Source organism: Mixophyes fleayi, chromosome 1, assembly GCF_038048845.1.
Source record: "Mixophyes fleayi isolate aMixFle1 chromosome 1, aMixFle1.hap1, whole genome shotgun sequence".
Taxonomy (NCBI): Eukaryota; Metazoa; Chordata; class Amphibia; order Anura; family Limnodynastidae; genus Mixophyes; species Mixophyes fleayi.
The window spans coordinates 267,301,140-267,315,033 of NC_134402.1; the positions used below are offsets into that span (position 1 = coordinate 267,301,140).

General features: G+C 38.7%; 1 protein-coding gene across 2 annotated transcripts in view; it reads right to left on the reverse strand.

Annotated features, from left to right (window-relative positions):
* Window positions 1–13,894, reverse strand: part of ADAMTSL1 (ADAMTS like 1) — a 784,967-nt gene that overhangs the window by 441,641 nt on the left and 329,432 nt on the right. The window lies entirely within an intron of this gene.

The following is a 13,894-nucleotide window of genomic DNA, read 5'->3' on the forward strand; positions in this document are numbered from 1 at the left end:
TAAATAATAAAGCATGTCTTCATGGGATGTAGTTATAATGTCCACAATTAACAGCCCCTGAAAACACAGGCTGGGAACCACAAGTGCCAGCATGTCCTGGCACCCATAACCACTGGGGCCTGTAGCGCACCATGAAAAAATGTAAAAAAAATATACATACAATTGTAAAAAATATTTTATTTGAAGTAAAAACACCCCTACACAACCCTCATTTACCCTCTTTATTGCTCAACTACATCCAGGGTCTTAATCTGTACTACATCCATGGTCTTCATCTATAATACATCCATGGATTCTTTGAAAAATACAATACCTTACACCGCAGAACTACCTCCTAAGAGCTCCGGTGCAAAGTGAGCTCTTAACAGCACTGGACCTATTTAAAACATGTGGAGTTTACACAGCATTGTTTGTGTACATTTTGACATTGCATCTAAATCTATCATCTGTACTAAGTGTTGTTTTTTTTTAGGTAGAGTGTTCTACATTGCAACCCATGTTACTTTTTCCTTTGTCTAATACTTCCAACAGAATTGGTTGATGGTTATAGCTGCGGCTACTTATCATGGAAATATTACATTCATTAACGGACGATGAGTGAGAACATAGATTTTGCATGTCAGACTTGTCATCAGATGGGGAATGATGTCTCCAATATATGGCATTTTGAAAGACTCTGCCTCCCAACACAGAACTTTCATGAAAAAGAATGGGCGAGGGACATAGCCCCCCCCCCCCCCCCCCATCATATGAGGGGATTTCAGAAGACATAAGATTGGGAATAGTTAAAAGCTCCATTTCACCTAGGATTAAGGACTGTTCCTACTAGGTATACTATAGTTTGTACTATACTCTGGTAAGACTTAATATGATGCTCCCTACCACCTTGCCCAAACTGCTGGGGAAATTGCATCCACAAGGTTACCTGCTACATATCTGGTAGCCATGGCCTGTATAGACCCCTACAGACACAAAATTTTCAGACTGCTGAACAGCCTTTTTGAAGTTCTAATAGATAAGAACCAAGGGAATTCTAAAAAGAATGGTACATCAGATGTACCTACAGTAAAAACAGTCAACATATACATTATCACCCTTTTCACTATCAGAAAGGACAATGCTTGAAGATCAATTGACATGTACATGATTATATTTAACATTACATTGGATTGTCAGGTTGGGTTCTTCTCCCAAATGAGACTATGATGCCTTTCCATATGTTGGGTCAAGGTCAAGATCCCAAGGTTTGTTCCTGCTGCTTACCACATGACAGATATAATCTGCTCCTGCGCACCCAGATTCCATATGCTTCTGATTGCATAAGCTGCATTGCAAAATTTTGATGGGGCCCCCAAAGTTACTAGGGAGGAAAACACCTGCACTTCCCTTCTCTCACATACATTAATGACAGCTGCCTCCTCTTCCTATGCAGCGTGCCAGTCTGCACTTCACCCGTTGAGCAATAGAACCTGATCTTCCTAGTCTGTATAGTAATTTTTTACTGTCAGTGCATCAATTAGCATATCCCTATTACACAGTTTTATACATTGGCATGGGATTCCATATGGAGCAATAGGAGAAGTGGTGGAATGGCATACCACCATATACTGGTCTCTGACTACTGTTCTAATGGGATCTACTTTGACTCAGAGAGGAGAACTATAGCTGATAGAACACATATAGGGACTAGTATTAGGTAGGTTATTTTAGGATATCGCTTGTCTTTGACCAAGGTAGTGTTGACCCTCATTATAGAATTTATTAGGTACAGTTCTATGCACCATTTCCCTTTAGCATTCTGTGCTGGAACAGTTAAGTGCCTTGGTGGAAACCGAGCAATATACAAACTTGAAGAGGGAGTTCAAAAGTTTATCCCTCATTAACTACCAACCTAGGTCATTGGCTAACCTACATACCTAAACTAAAGCGTCTGGTTATCACAGAAGACTAGGGGGTAAATTTATTTAGCTGCGGGTTTGAAAAAGTGGAGTCTATAGCAACCAATCCGATTCTAGCTGTCATTGTAGAATGTACTAAATAAATGATAACTAGAATCTGATTGCGTGGGTTTCCTCCGGGTGCTCCGGTTTCCTCACACAATCCAAAAACATACTAGTAGGTTAATTGGCTGCTATCAAAAATTGACCCTAGTCTCTCTCTCTCTGTCAGTCTCTGTGTGTATGTTAGGATATTTAGACTGTATGCTCCAATGGGGCAGGGACTGATGTGAATGAGTTCTCTGCATAGCGGTGCGGAATTAGTGGCGCTATATAAATAACTGATGATGATTGGTTGCTATAGGTAACATCTACATTCAAACCCACAGCTTGATACATTTACCCCTAGGACACAACTGGAACTTTCACTGTTTAATCTATTGTTGTCAATACAAAGATAAGCAAATAACTGTTTCATTTATTATTCATCTGCTATTTTTATTGTTATATGCACCAGCGGTTGAACAGAGTTCAGGAATATTCAAGAAGAAGAAAAATCAATTTATAGCAATTGGGTAGGAGAAATAGAAGAACACATATTAGGGCCTTTCTCTTGCTCTTAGTTTGTTTCATTTCACAGCAAGGTTAAAAAAAATACCAGTGAAAACTGCAGGGAAATGATCTCAGTTAACTGTTTTTGTTCTCACCCTGCTCTCCATCCTTCTATCTTCATATATCAAGACTATTAGTCTTCTCCCACCATCTGTATAAAAAAAGATTAGCGGTGGATAAATTCTACTTTTGCAGCAGTGGATTAAGCATGGGAGATGGACATCATTCTGGCAGATGAGGGAATGCCGAAGATCTTCAGCTAATAGAACATTAAAATTGATGAGGTATAAACTTGGAAAACTTTAACTTTGACTGCTTTCAGTTGGCAGAACAACTACTTTTTACATTAAGACTTCCAATAAACCTGGTTTTACAGACCATTATGACCGTGAACAAGTAACTTTATCTAACCATTCCTTGCGTACCAATAAATTAGATTATTAGCTCCTTGGTGCATTGGCTCACAATGGCTGCTTTGTTTTACTGCACAATGTGGATCATACAGGAATAAAAGAATAACATTGATTTCCCTTCTAAATTCAGCTAGTTTTGTTTGACCAAAGCTTCATTGCTTATAATTTTATATGTTTTCATTGAAGTATTTGTAATATACTGTGCAGAAGATTTGCACGTTACAGAAGTCTTAAAATAGTCCAGATGGATTAGTTGGTTGATCGCCCCCGATGGTCATGCTGTTGTCTGCCAGCTAACAACTAATACTTCCTTTGTACAGCTATGCAATTAATTTTAATTTGGTTTAAATAAGCATCAGTATTGCAAATCCCCAGGATATACAGATCACTCTTTAATAATGACTATTTCATATAATATTGCAAGCAGCACTTAATTTCTCATATTTTCATATTAATTGGATTCTGGTATATTCTGAATCAAAACCACCTAAATCATACCCCCTAAAGGCTAGCTTAGTCATGATCAAATTGGCTCCATATGTTATTGGCTTGAGTTGTCATTGCAGGTGACACATTTCCATAGTGGAAAATTATTTTTTACAATGAAATGCATTTAATTGAAAGTTTAGAATTGACAAATGATAACTGCATCTTATGACTATAGTTCCCAATGCCTCCCAAACTGCTATGTGATGGATGAATATAAGGCATATTTTAATATATGTTCCAACATTTCCAATTGAAAATTGGGACCATATTATATATAATATATATGTATATATATATATATATATATATATATATACACACATACATACATATACATATACATACACACACACGCATATACACACACACATTTATATATACACATACATGAATTTTAATAGCTTAGCTATTTATTTTTATTGTGCTGTCTGTACCAAACAAAAATGTTGATTTTTGTTATTAACAAAAAAGGAGAAAAGTGTAAGAAGTAATTGCATGTTTTGACTTATTGACATAATCTAGCCCGGGGGTGGAAAAGTGCAGTTCCGGGTCCCATAGCAAAATTTGAGCAGGGGTCTGGCAGTCTGTAAACCATGTTACAATACAAGGGGTGCAAATTAGTTTATTATTTTGCACATACGTTAAACACTGTCTGTTTTTTCATGTAGCACACAAATACATGATAGCTTTATTTGTACACTGAAATTTAAAGTTGATCTAGGACTTGCCCTAATCACATTTTAAATTTAACTCCCCCTCCAATACAACATGGTTTTGCCAAGGTGCAAAGTTACTCCTCTTTTTGCTTCACTTTTCTTAATGAATCAGGCCCTATATGTGGCATAAGCATGATGCACTATAAGGGAGTAAAGTTGTTGATTTGACATTCAACTTGTGGTACAAGTAACAGAAAAATCATAGTTTATGAACCAAGGTTCACACAACTCCCATTTTTGGCCAACAGATTGGAAATGTTTAATAAACTAATTTCCATTAAAGTTTGTTACTTTTTCTTCATCTCACTGCCATTGTAGGGCATCTAACACGTAGGTCATAATGACTTAATCATACATGCACATCTGATATTTATAAACACATAAGTCTGTGCTGATCAGAAAGTGATAGATTTCTGGAAAAGATGTAAAAGAAAACTATTTTCCCCACATTAAAACTTCTGAGAGACAAATCAACTAGTGAGAATGAAATCATGTTTCATCAAAGGGGGTACAATAGTTTTACCAGTTTTCCTACTTTCCCTGACTTTCCTATGAACAGTTATAGTGACAGAAAATAATAGTGATGCTTCCTATTAATATAAGTATGCATTGTTACTGTAACTTCCACTTCAACCAAAATATGATCAGCATTTGATATTATTTTAATCGAATACAATTATTACATTGTAGCTTTCATTGGTTTTACTTGGCAGACTTTCCTCAGAATAATAAACTAGGTATTTTAATTCTTTAACCTGCTGGAGAATGCACATTTCAGCCAAGGCTGATGCAAGGATGCCTTCATGTCACTATCCCTCTATTTCCCTGGATATTCAAGTTTAAAAGAATAAACATGGTTTACCATTTGGTAAGACTTTATACTAGAACTTTTGCTTCACTTTTTACTGGCTAAAGTTACAATTGCAAGAAAAGTCCAAATATGAGGTTTGAATCCCCATTTAGTGGATAGGCAGTGGTGCTCCAATTCACATGTCTTACACTCTTGCCCACAAGCATATAATAAGCCTACACACCAGAGGCTGGAATGAAGATTATTATATTTTGCACCAATGGTCAAATTTTAGACACATTTAGAAGTGGCAGTATGGAAATTTTGAAGTGGTTGTATGACCAAAGTAATGGGAATGTAAGTGAATGGAATGTGATAGTTTTACAATGAAGACAGTAGGAGAAGTGGCGGTATGGCATACTACTCTGCGTCAACCATTGTTCTACACCTGCGGAAGGGGAGGGTCACCCAAAACATTAATAAAATAGCTCTTAAGAGCATACAAGAATCTTTATTCCAGCCTACGGTGTCTAACCTTATTCAAAAGTTAAATTCACAGCACTGCTATTATTTAATAGATTAGGCTTATCTGTGCCATGGTAGCTCTGCTTCATGAGAAAGTAATGTATTAGTTTAACTTCCCATGAATTACTGTGTTATCTATAAGAATACACGTCTCATTCACATCACTAACAACAGTATACTAATATTGTTACTAGCAGTTTCATTGTATACGCTAACATAGACATCTTCCACCACACACATTTAGGTTTTTACATTGGTGGGCATGAGTAGGTAGAGAGGGTCTCTAACCAGTCTAACTAGCAAGACTGTGCCTACAATTTCTTAGATCAGGACTCCTGCCTCTTTTGGCTTTGGGTGCTTAAAAATGTATTGTTGTATTTACAAATATATTCATACCTTGAGATCCTATGAAAATATATACAAACACAGCAAAGTGAGATGATACTCAAATACTTTGATGACTTCATCTTATCATCGCAAATTATTCAAAATTATGGGGTGATATAATAACATTAAATGACTTGAGGGAAAAAAGAGTTGAGAGGTATAAGCAATTAATCCGCAAATTCCTAAAGAATCCAACAAAATAATGTTCTCAAACAGGCTACTTTAACTGATACTAATGATTATACTAGCCTGACAATGTCTGCCGATAACTGAATAACTTCCAAAATTGTTCAATGGTCCTACAAATACTAAAGAATGGTCAATATAAATTGTCTGACAAGGACAGTCATTTATAGCAACCATTCAGATATTAGCATAAATTAGACAATTAAAGCAAATTGGCTGCTATGGATTACTGCACATGTGCACATTTGTTATTAAATAACCCCTATTGTTGTCTATTTTTATTGATCATATTGAGAGTGAGCCACTAGAAGAATTTACATGGGTGGTCCTCCAGCCATTGTACAGGAAGTTCAGGCTGTTTCCCATGACAGAACATAAATGGTCTATCCATGCAGATGTTTTTCTTCAATGTAGGTTGTTATTTATTTACAATGGAACACCTGTTTAGGCAACAGCAGGGGAGAGTCCAGTGCCCAACAATCTCTCATGATTACAAATACTTTTCTCACTGTGATGGCAGCATCAATTGTGATGGACTAACAAAATGATTTCTTAGGAAACAGATTTGATCTTGCAGCAGTGGGTCTGATGCAGTGTGGAATGTACACAAGTTTGCGTAGCGTATAATGCATGAAATCGCTCTGCAAGTATATGCACCTATTCAGACTTGCGTAATTCTGGCACTTATGCCCAAATTGCGCTTGGAGAGGTGGGACGGGGGAAGGAAGGGGCATTTTAATGTTGGCCGAGTATAGTAAAGGCATGTTTGTGCAAATACAGCTCATGCAGACCTGCCAAATATTTTGTACCTGTTATTGGGCAGGTACAAATACTCACTGATGATGATTACTTAAAACAGGCGCATTTGCTGCTGATGCAGAGGCAGACGCATCATGAGATGTGTTCGGTTCCACATATGGGCTGAAATATGCTATTGATCGCGCGTATCCAAGACTTTGCCCGTGCTGACCCCCTCCACTGTAACAAGCTCCCTCCCTTCATCAGAACTTCCCCTAATATGTCCAGTTTCAAATGGGCTTTAAAAACCCACCTTTTTCTTAAAGCCTTTCAGTCTCCCACTTAACTTCCAACCTTTTCTTCTGCCTCTTCCCCTCTTTCCCCTTCCCTTATCCTTATCCTCCGTTCCTCCCTCATGTCTCTCTGTCTGTCTACCCCACCCCTTAGATTGTACGCTCCTTTGAGCAGGGTCATCTCTCCTCCTGTCTTCACCACATTTAACTCTGCTCTCCAGCTACCTAGCCCTCCTTCTCAAGGACCCTCTTCCCCCTGTCCCCTCTTGCTCCCTCCTCTCCCCTCTGGGGGTCTCCCTGTCATCCGTGCCCTCTCTCTTGGACTCCGTTGTAGGCGGACCTTCCCCTCTCCCGCCCCTTTAGCTGTGCCTTGAGCCCACTGAGTTACTGTGCTTATTGTTTACTGTACTCTGCTGTCTCATCTCGTATTGTAATTTCGTTTGTCCCTGTACGGCGCTACGGACACCTAGTGGCGCCCTATAAATAAAAATTAATAATAATAATAATAATAATAATAATAATAATATTGATCTCTTCTCTTTTTTTTTTTTTTTATCAGTAATTTACTACCATTTTGGGGCCAACTCTGAATGAATCTACCCCAGATTGAATTGGATGCAACAATATTATTGATAGCCTATTCAAGAGTTCTATTCATTCTACTGTTCATTAACAGTAACTAATAAAGGCTCAGCATGATTCATGAATTTATAAAGCAGATGGGTTTATGATAAACTCATTTTGCCAAGAAAACATCAAACTGACTTTCTAAAAAAATCTAAAGGTTTAACTTAATATAAAAGTATTCAGAGCTGAAATAGAGATGTTCTTTTATTTATGATTTGGCGTCAATATTCTAGTTGATATGGAAACTTCTGCCCAAGTAAAGAAAATAGTTGACTTTGCAAGCTATGAAAGTTAAATGTGGAGAGCAATGTTCTCTACAGTGCTATTAGTGGTATTACTGATACCTATATGGCACATAACCAAAATAAACATTGATTTAGTGATACTGGAAATTCTTTACATTAATTTATGCGTGTCCCTTGGCTCTGCCAAACAAGATTAAGACATGTTAAAGTAAGTGCATTTTTCTATATGTGAAGACCATCATGTAACATTAAATAGATATGCAACACTGTCATTTTGAATGAGTTTCAGTTCTAAATGTCATTACTGATTATCAGAGTGGACTTTATCATATAGTTCCACTATAAAGAAAAGAATATTAAATATACTGTATATAGCAAAATGTTTTCATAAACAACTGAAACGATTAACATGTTTAAAGTTTGAAATAATATTCAAATTACACATAGACTTTTCGCTGGTCTGGTTCTATAGTAAAGCCACCAGAGGCACAGCATACTGCAATGTGGAGTGGAGTGTAAATCTGTGTTATGGTGTCTTTGAGCGCTCACTATAAGACTCCAGTTATCCTCTGTAAACTTACATGTATTAACTCAGTTAGTGAATCAAGCATGATCCTAAGAAGAAAGAGTGTTTTATCAAGTCTTGAAGAACGAGCTAGTTCTGACAGTGGCTGAATTTCAATGGGTGCAGACGGTTCGACTGCTACTGTACCCTGATGTAAGGGAGACCCAGAAATGCCAGGTCCCCCCTATGAGGCCCCTGCAGCATTCAACAAGGCCCCCTCTCTGCTCTGAAAAGAACAGTACTGAGTCCCCTCTTGAGCAGTGCATGCATAGTGGGTGCATGCGATGGTCCCACATTTTCAGAAGAAGCCCATCTCTGCTCTTATCTGAGCAGAGCAGGTCTCTAGGGCTACAGTGGTATTGCCAGGCCCCTACCAAAGTTTAGCTCTAGGGGTCCAGTAATGCACATTTTTGTCTCTGGTTCTGAACTATTATTCATATTTTCTTCCCTGTCAAGTAGCACCTCTTAGTGAAGCTTTTCACAATGATAATAGATGCCTATATGGACCAATTTATCAGCTACTCCGATAAAAGTCCGTCCAGGCATTGACTCTACACTGACTTTTTCTTCTATCGCCGATCCCTAGCCGCATTGGTGAAAGATGCTGGTCCATCTACTATGATCATATCCCCCCACACCCCCGATCTGCTCTTATGAGCATGTGCAGGGGCTAGCGCACTTCCGGAACGGAGACCCCAAACAGGGCTTCATTGCCTGTGGGCCTCTGGATTGTATCACCAGGGCCCCACTAAATGTTGCTGGCAATTGAGTGTTATACCTCTGGCTGATAAATACTCTTTCCTCACATCACGGTCAAAATTTTGCACGGGGAGCCACATGGATTTGTGAATCAAGATGGGGTCATTTACAGGATTGTAAATGTTTGCTTTTGAGAAAACATGCTAAAGCAAGATTTTGGTTTGCAGGACGAGATTACTTAAATGAGATCAAGAGATAGGGAGGGCGCATTTTGAGTGACGTTCCCTGCCTTGTGAGAGGGCAGACAGCTGGAGGTGCTGGTGATTGGGTCTCAGCCTATATTTTTCATTGGAAAAAGCTTGCTTGATAATGTTTGTTATGTGCATTAAACATTACAACAGGGTCCTTTGGGTTCTCGGCAGTATATCAATAAAGAAAAGATGAGAAGCCTTGCATGAATGTATGTAATATAGTCAAATTATTTATAATATTTGAAATGTGTATTTGTGCATCAAAGTGTGTGTAATGTGTATTTTATGTGTATAATTTAATAGTATGTAATCTATGTATACATGCATAGCATATGCTTATGAGAATGCTGGCTTTAGTTTGTGCGACCTATAAGTAATACATCATTATGTTTGACTGCAATCTGTATTTAATATGCCCCTGATGAACACAACTGTTTCTTAGATACGGAACATATGGTAAAATGTCTTTTGTTCCATGTTTATCTTTTCCTTGTTATTGCCTCTTATATCCCATGTACTTTTATATCATTTGGAAATATATGTCACTTCCCAAAGCAATAACCTATCACACACTCTTTCCTTTATCTGGCTGGTACTATATTCTTACCTGTGGAAAGTTATAAGACATACTGTATATGGCCCGCCAATGTTCCTTTGTCTGCTAGTGGCAATGGATGCTACATAAACAGTCAGAAACACAAAGCAACTCAGCACCAAAAGCCCAGGCTGATGACAGCCCCAGGGTGTAAGAGGAGACTTTATTAAATGTTATAACTAAAAGTGAATTCCCAGAGTTAGTTTGGAAATTTCCATACTACAGTCATCCAGGCAATAGACGCAAATTGCTAATAATTAGAGTAATATACCCAGATGAAATCTCTGTTCTTTAGGAGATATATCAAGTATCCAAGTTACTCAATATGGTGTAATTTGCCCCCCAAGGTTTACATGCTAAGATTTTATCATATTTATATGTAACATATTTTAACACTAGAAAAATAACCAATCATTGATGGAAGGCAAGGAGAACTACACAAGGTCAGTAGTCAAGGAGGATTTGTGGGGAAGGGGATAATTGACAATAATGATTGTTGCCAAAGGATGAAAAAGCAGACTGTGCATTTTAGGTGTATGTAAAAGTCCATCAACATATTGCCTTATGGGAAAATTCAATTGTATATACATTATGATTACTATCACATTCAACTCTATAATATATGAGTAAAAATCAACTGTGAGCAAAAGTAAAGGTGAAAGATCTTATGAAAGATAATAAATTAATTTATAGTTTCATTTATAATGCTGACTTCTAGCCAATTACAGATAAAGGTGAAAACATGACAATGAGCCTATAATTAAATCAGTATTCCCCAACCCACCCAACCCATGTTCTCCTATGATGCACCTGAGTATATATATTCTTCACAAAGAAAACACAGAGGAGTCACTGAAAAAAGTCGCTGGAAAACTATTGTGATTGCAGAGTGTAAAATTGCATCCCTGTGACATGTGTGTTTCTGCCTACTTTCCACTACAGACACTTGTAATTTTACATGTGGTAGGAAGAATGGTAAATATCATTCAAACCGGCATAATGTTCCTGTAAAACCACAGTATAGCAACCAATGAATAATCCCAGATCTGACAGCGCATTATTATGTAGAATAAGAAAGGATTCTGAATTGTAAGAATTGTGCAGGTACTCTGTAGGGTATCATATTGTGTCTTCATTATCAGAGTTGTTAAATAGAAATGTAGTAGTTTTCTCCATTTCTAAGCAAAATATTCATGAGGTTGAACAGTGTAGAAAGTCTCCAGGCAAATTTTTATATAGGAACTCGGGGCATCCAGATCTGTGGTAAGAGTTGTGTAAGTGAGCTCAGAAAGTGTTTGAACAGTGATGTAAAACCACAGTTAATGACTGAAGGAGACAGGACCTAGGTAGACAGGCTGAGTTTGAAGTACATTGTATTTGGCTTCCATGTAGCACAGTGGCCTGGCACAAAATCAAACAGTCCTTTCTAGCATGCACTGGGACCACACTGCTTGATCGAAGCAGCCACAGAAACCACAGGGAATATGGAACGGCGTCCAAACACAACAAGAATGCAACCAAATTGGTAACCGGACAGATGCCAATGCCAGAAGCACGGATGCGAATGCCAGAAGCACCGCCTTGGAGGAAAGACAATGTTTCAGAAGACTGGAGCATCAGCAGATGCCAACCATTCATCCCTCATAAACTATACAAATATATTTTGATTAATTGTGAACAATAATAAACTAGATAAAAACGAAGTGCAGTTTTTATATTTCAGCTTCTCTATTACACATCAAAGAAAATGGAACATTGACACATGCACGTTTGAAGACCTGACTTTGCTTTTTTGTTACAGTTCCATTTATCATGATATAATTATAGTATTTGCAAAATCTTCCCCAAAAGTATAAATTCTTATTACCACTTATTGCAGCGATAAGAAATTAATTATCATTACTATTTATCAAATAAGTCCAGCTGAGACAGCACAGCCTGGCTGTCCCAGTGTAGCCCCTGAGATCTCTTTCAGCAGCTGCTGAATGCACTGGCGGATGGCAAGTCTTCCTGGCCCGGCCATGGCTCACCTTGTATAGTAATGGAGCCCGTTGTTGGATTAGTAGGTGGTTACCATGAGGCTGGGAAGAGGCAGAGACCCAGGGCAGTGAGTGCAGATGGGGGGAAAAGTAACAAGAGGCATACATTGGGACAGGAGAAGTAAAGGGACAGCAGGGCTATCTGGTGCTTCTGTCAGGAGCAATAGTGTACTGGTAATCACATATTGGTAATGACATGTGGATATGTACTGCAAAGTGTTATCAGAGGGAATCTGCATTAAGTAAAGTTATATCAGCATGGTAAATTAAATGGAAGAATAAGAAGTTGAGGAAAGAGCGAGGACTATCAAGTCTGCCGGGGAGGTATCGCCCCTTCTCCTCTTAGCACGGCTACAAAAAAAAGCTGAATGCTGGTTAATACCATCCAGAGATGGCGCTAAGTTTACGGACTAAGCTGCGAAAAGCAAAGCTATCTGTGCTTGTTTAAAAAAGCTCTTTTCATGATATTCAATTAAATCTATGTTAACACCAGAGAAATCTTCTCTTACTTTACAGCCATTGGTTTCAAATCATCTGGAGTCAGTAATATTTAGCCTATATGCATCAAATAACTTTCCAAAGAAAGCCTTATGAGTGGAGGATGTGTCTCTCAGGAAAACTTGCTATGGCTTATGCACTTAGCATTCTCTGATTCTGTCTGTCAGCCAATACGTATGCGTACTAAAGACTCAGCACCAACTTTTAAATTTTCAAGCACTGCCAAAAAACTCACATCTTCACTATAGCCTATCCCCCTAACTGATACTGCTCCTTCTGGGCTTACTTCCAGCTATAGCTTCACTGCCCACTCTCGTCATAGTCCGGTATGCATTTGGTCTAGTGCGAGTGTAGTCATCCTTCTTCTAATTTTTTCTATCTGCCCACTTTCATTCCTGCCTCTGCTAAGCATTGTGTGAGGATGTAGGGAGTGAGACATCATCATATGCCACTCAGAAATATATGGAGATTGGAGGTGTTTACCATTCAAAACTCCCCAAAAAGAGTGAGAGTCATTTAAAGCAAATAGGCAATGTATTACTGACTTCACTTCATTTGAATGAGGGAAATCACTGACAAAGTGAAGCAAGAAAAATATAACAACACCATTCTCAGTCAGGTGGGTTAGGGAGTTTCATAAGTGGTGAGAAGCATGAAAGGAGTCTTGGGGTTGGGAATGAGAGGAGGTGGAGGCAGATCTAAGGAGGCATGAGGGAATAAGTCTTGTGGTATTGGTCAGAGACATATCACCAAGGCCAGCAGAAGCACCCTGGTCAGCCTAGGCGCCACTACTTCCTCAGGCTCGGGGCCTTACTCACTTCTTACTGTGTGGAGTGGGGGGAGGGTTATCTTCAGTCAGACTGGGAGTGTGGCACTGGGTTGTGATATCACGGCTCTTACCAAACTCTTAGCCCATCACTAATATGGAGGAGCAGTAGCCAGGACCTTCAAGCGTAAGAAGCTGCTGCTGGTCCTCCATGTCTGTGGTCGGCGCCCAATGTGGTGTGACCACGGGGAAAATAAAAACACTGAATGAGTGACATTATGTGTGCCCCTAATCCTTTGCAACTAGGTGACTAACGTTGGGACTTTGTTTCTTTCCATTCCTTTTTTTATTATGTTCACCAATTGTTTGTTGTAGTGCAGTGGCCCGAAATCACCACACCCCTGAGACATGTGGTGCTCAGGGAAGAGTATGAAGTGGAGTAAAAGTGCAGGCTGCTTAATCTGGTTCGCTAAACCATTGTGGGAGAAAAGAATGGATGACGAGTAGCCAAAAAGTAGCTGGA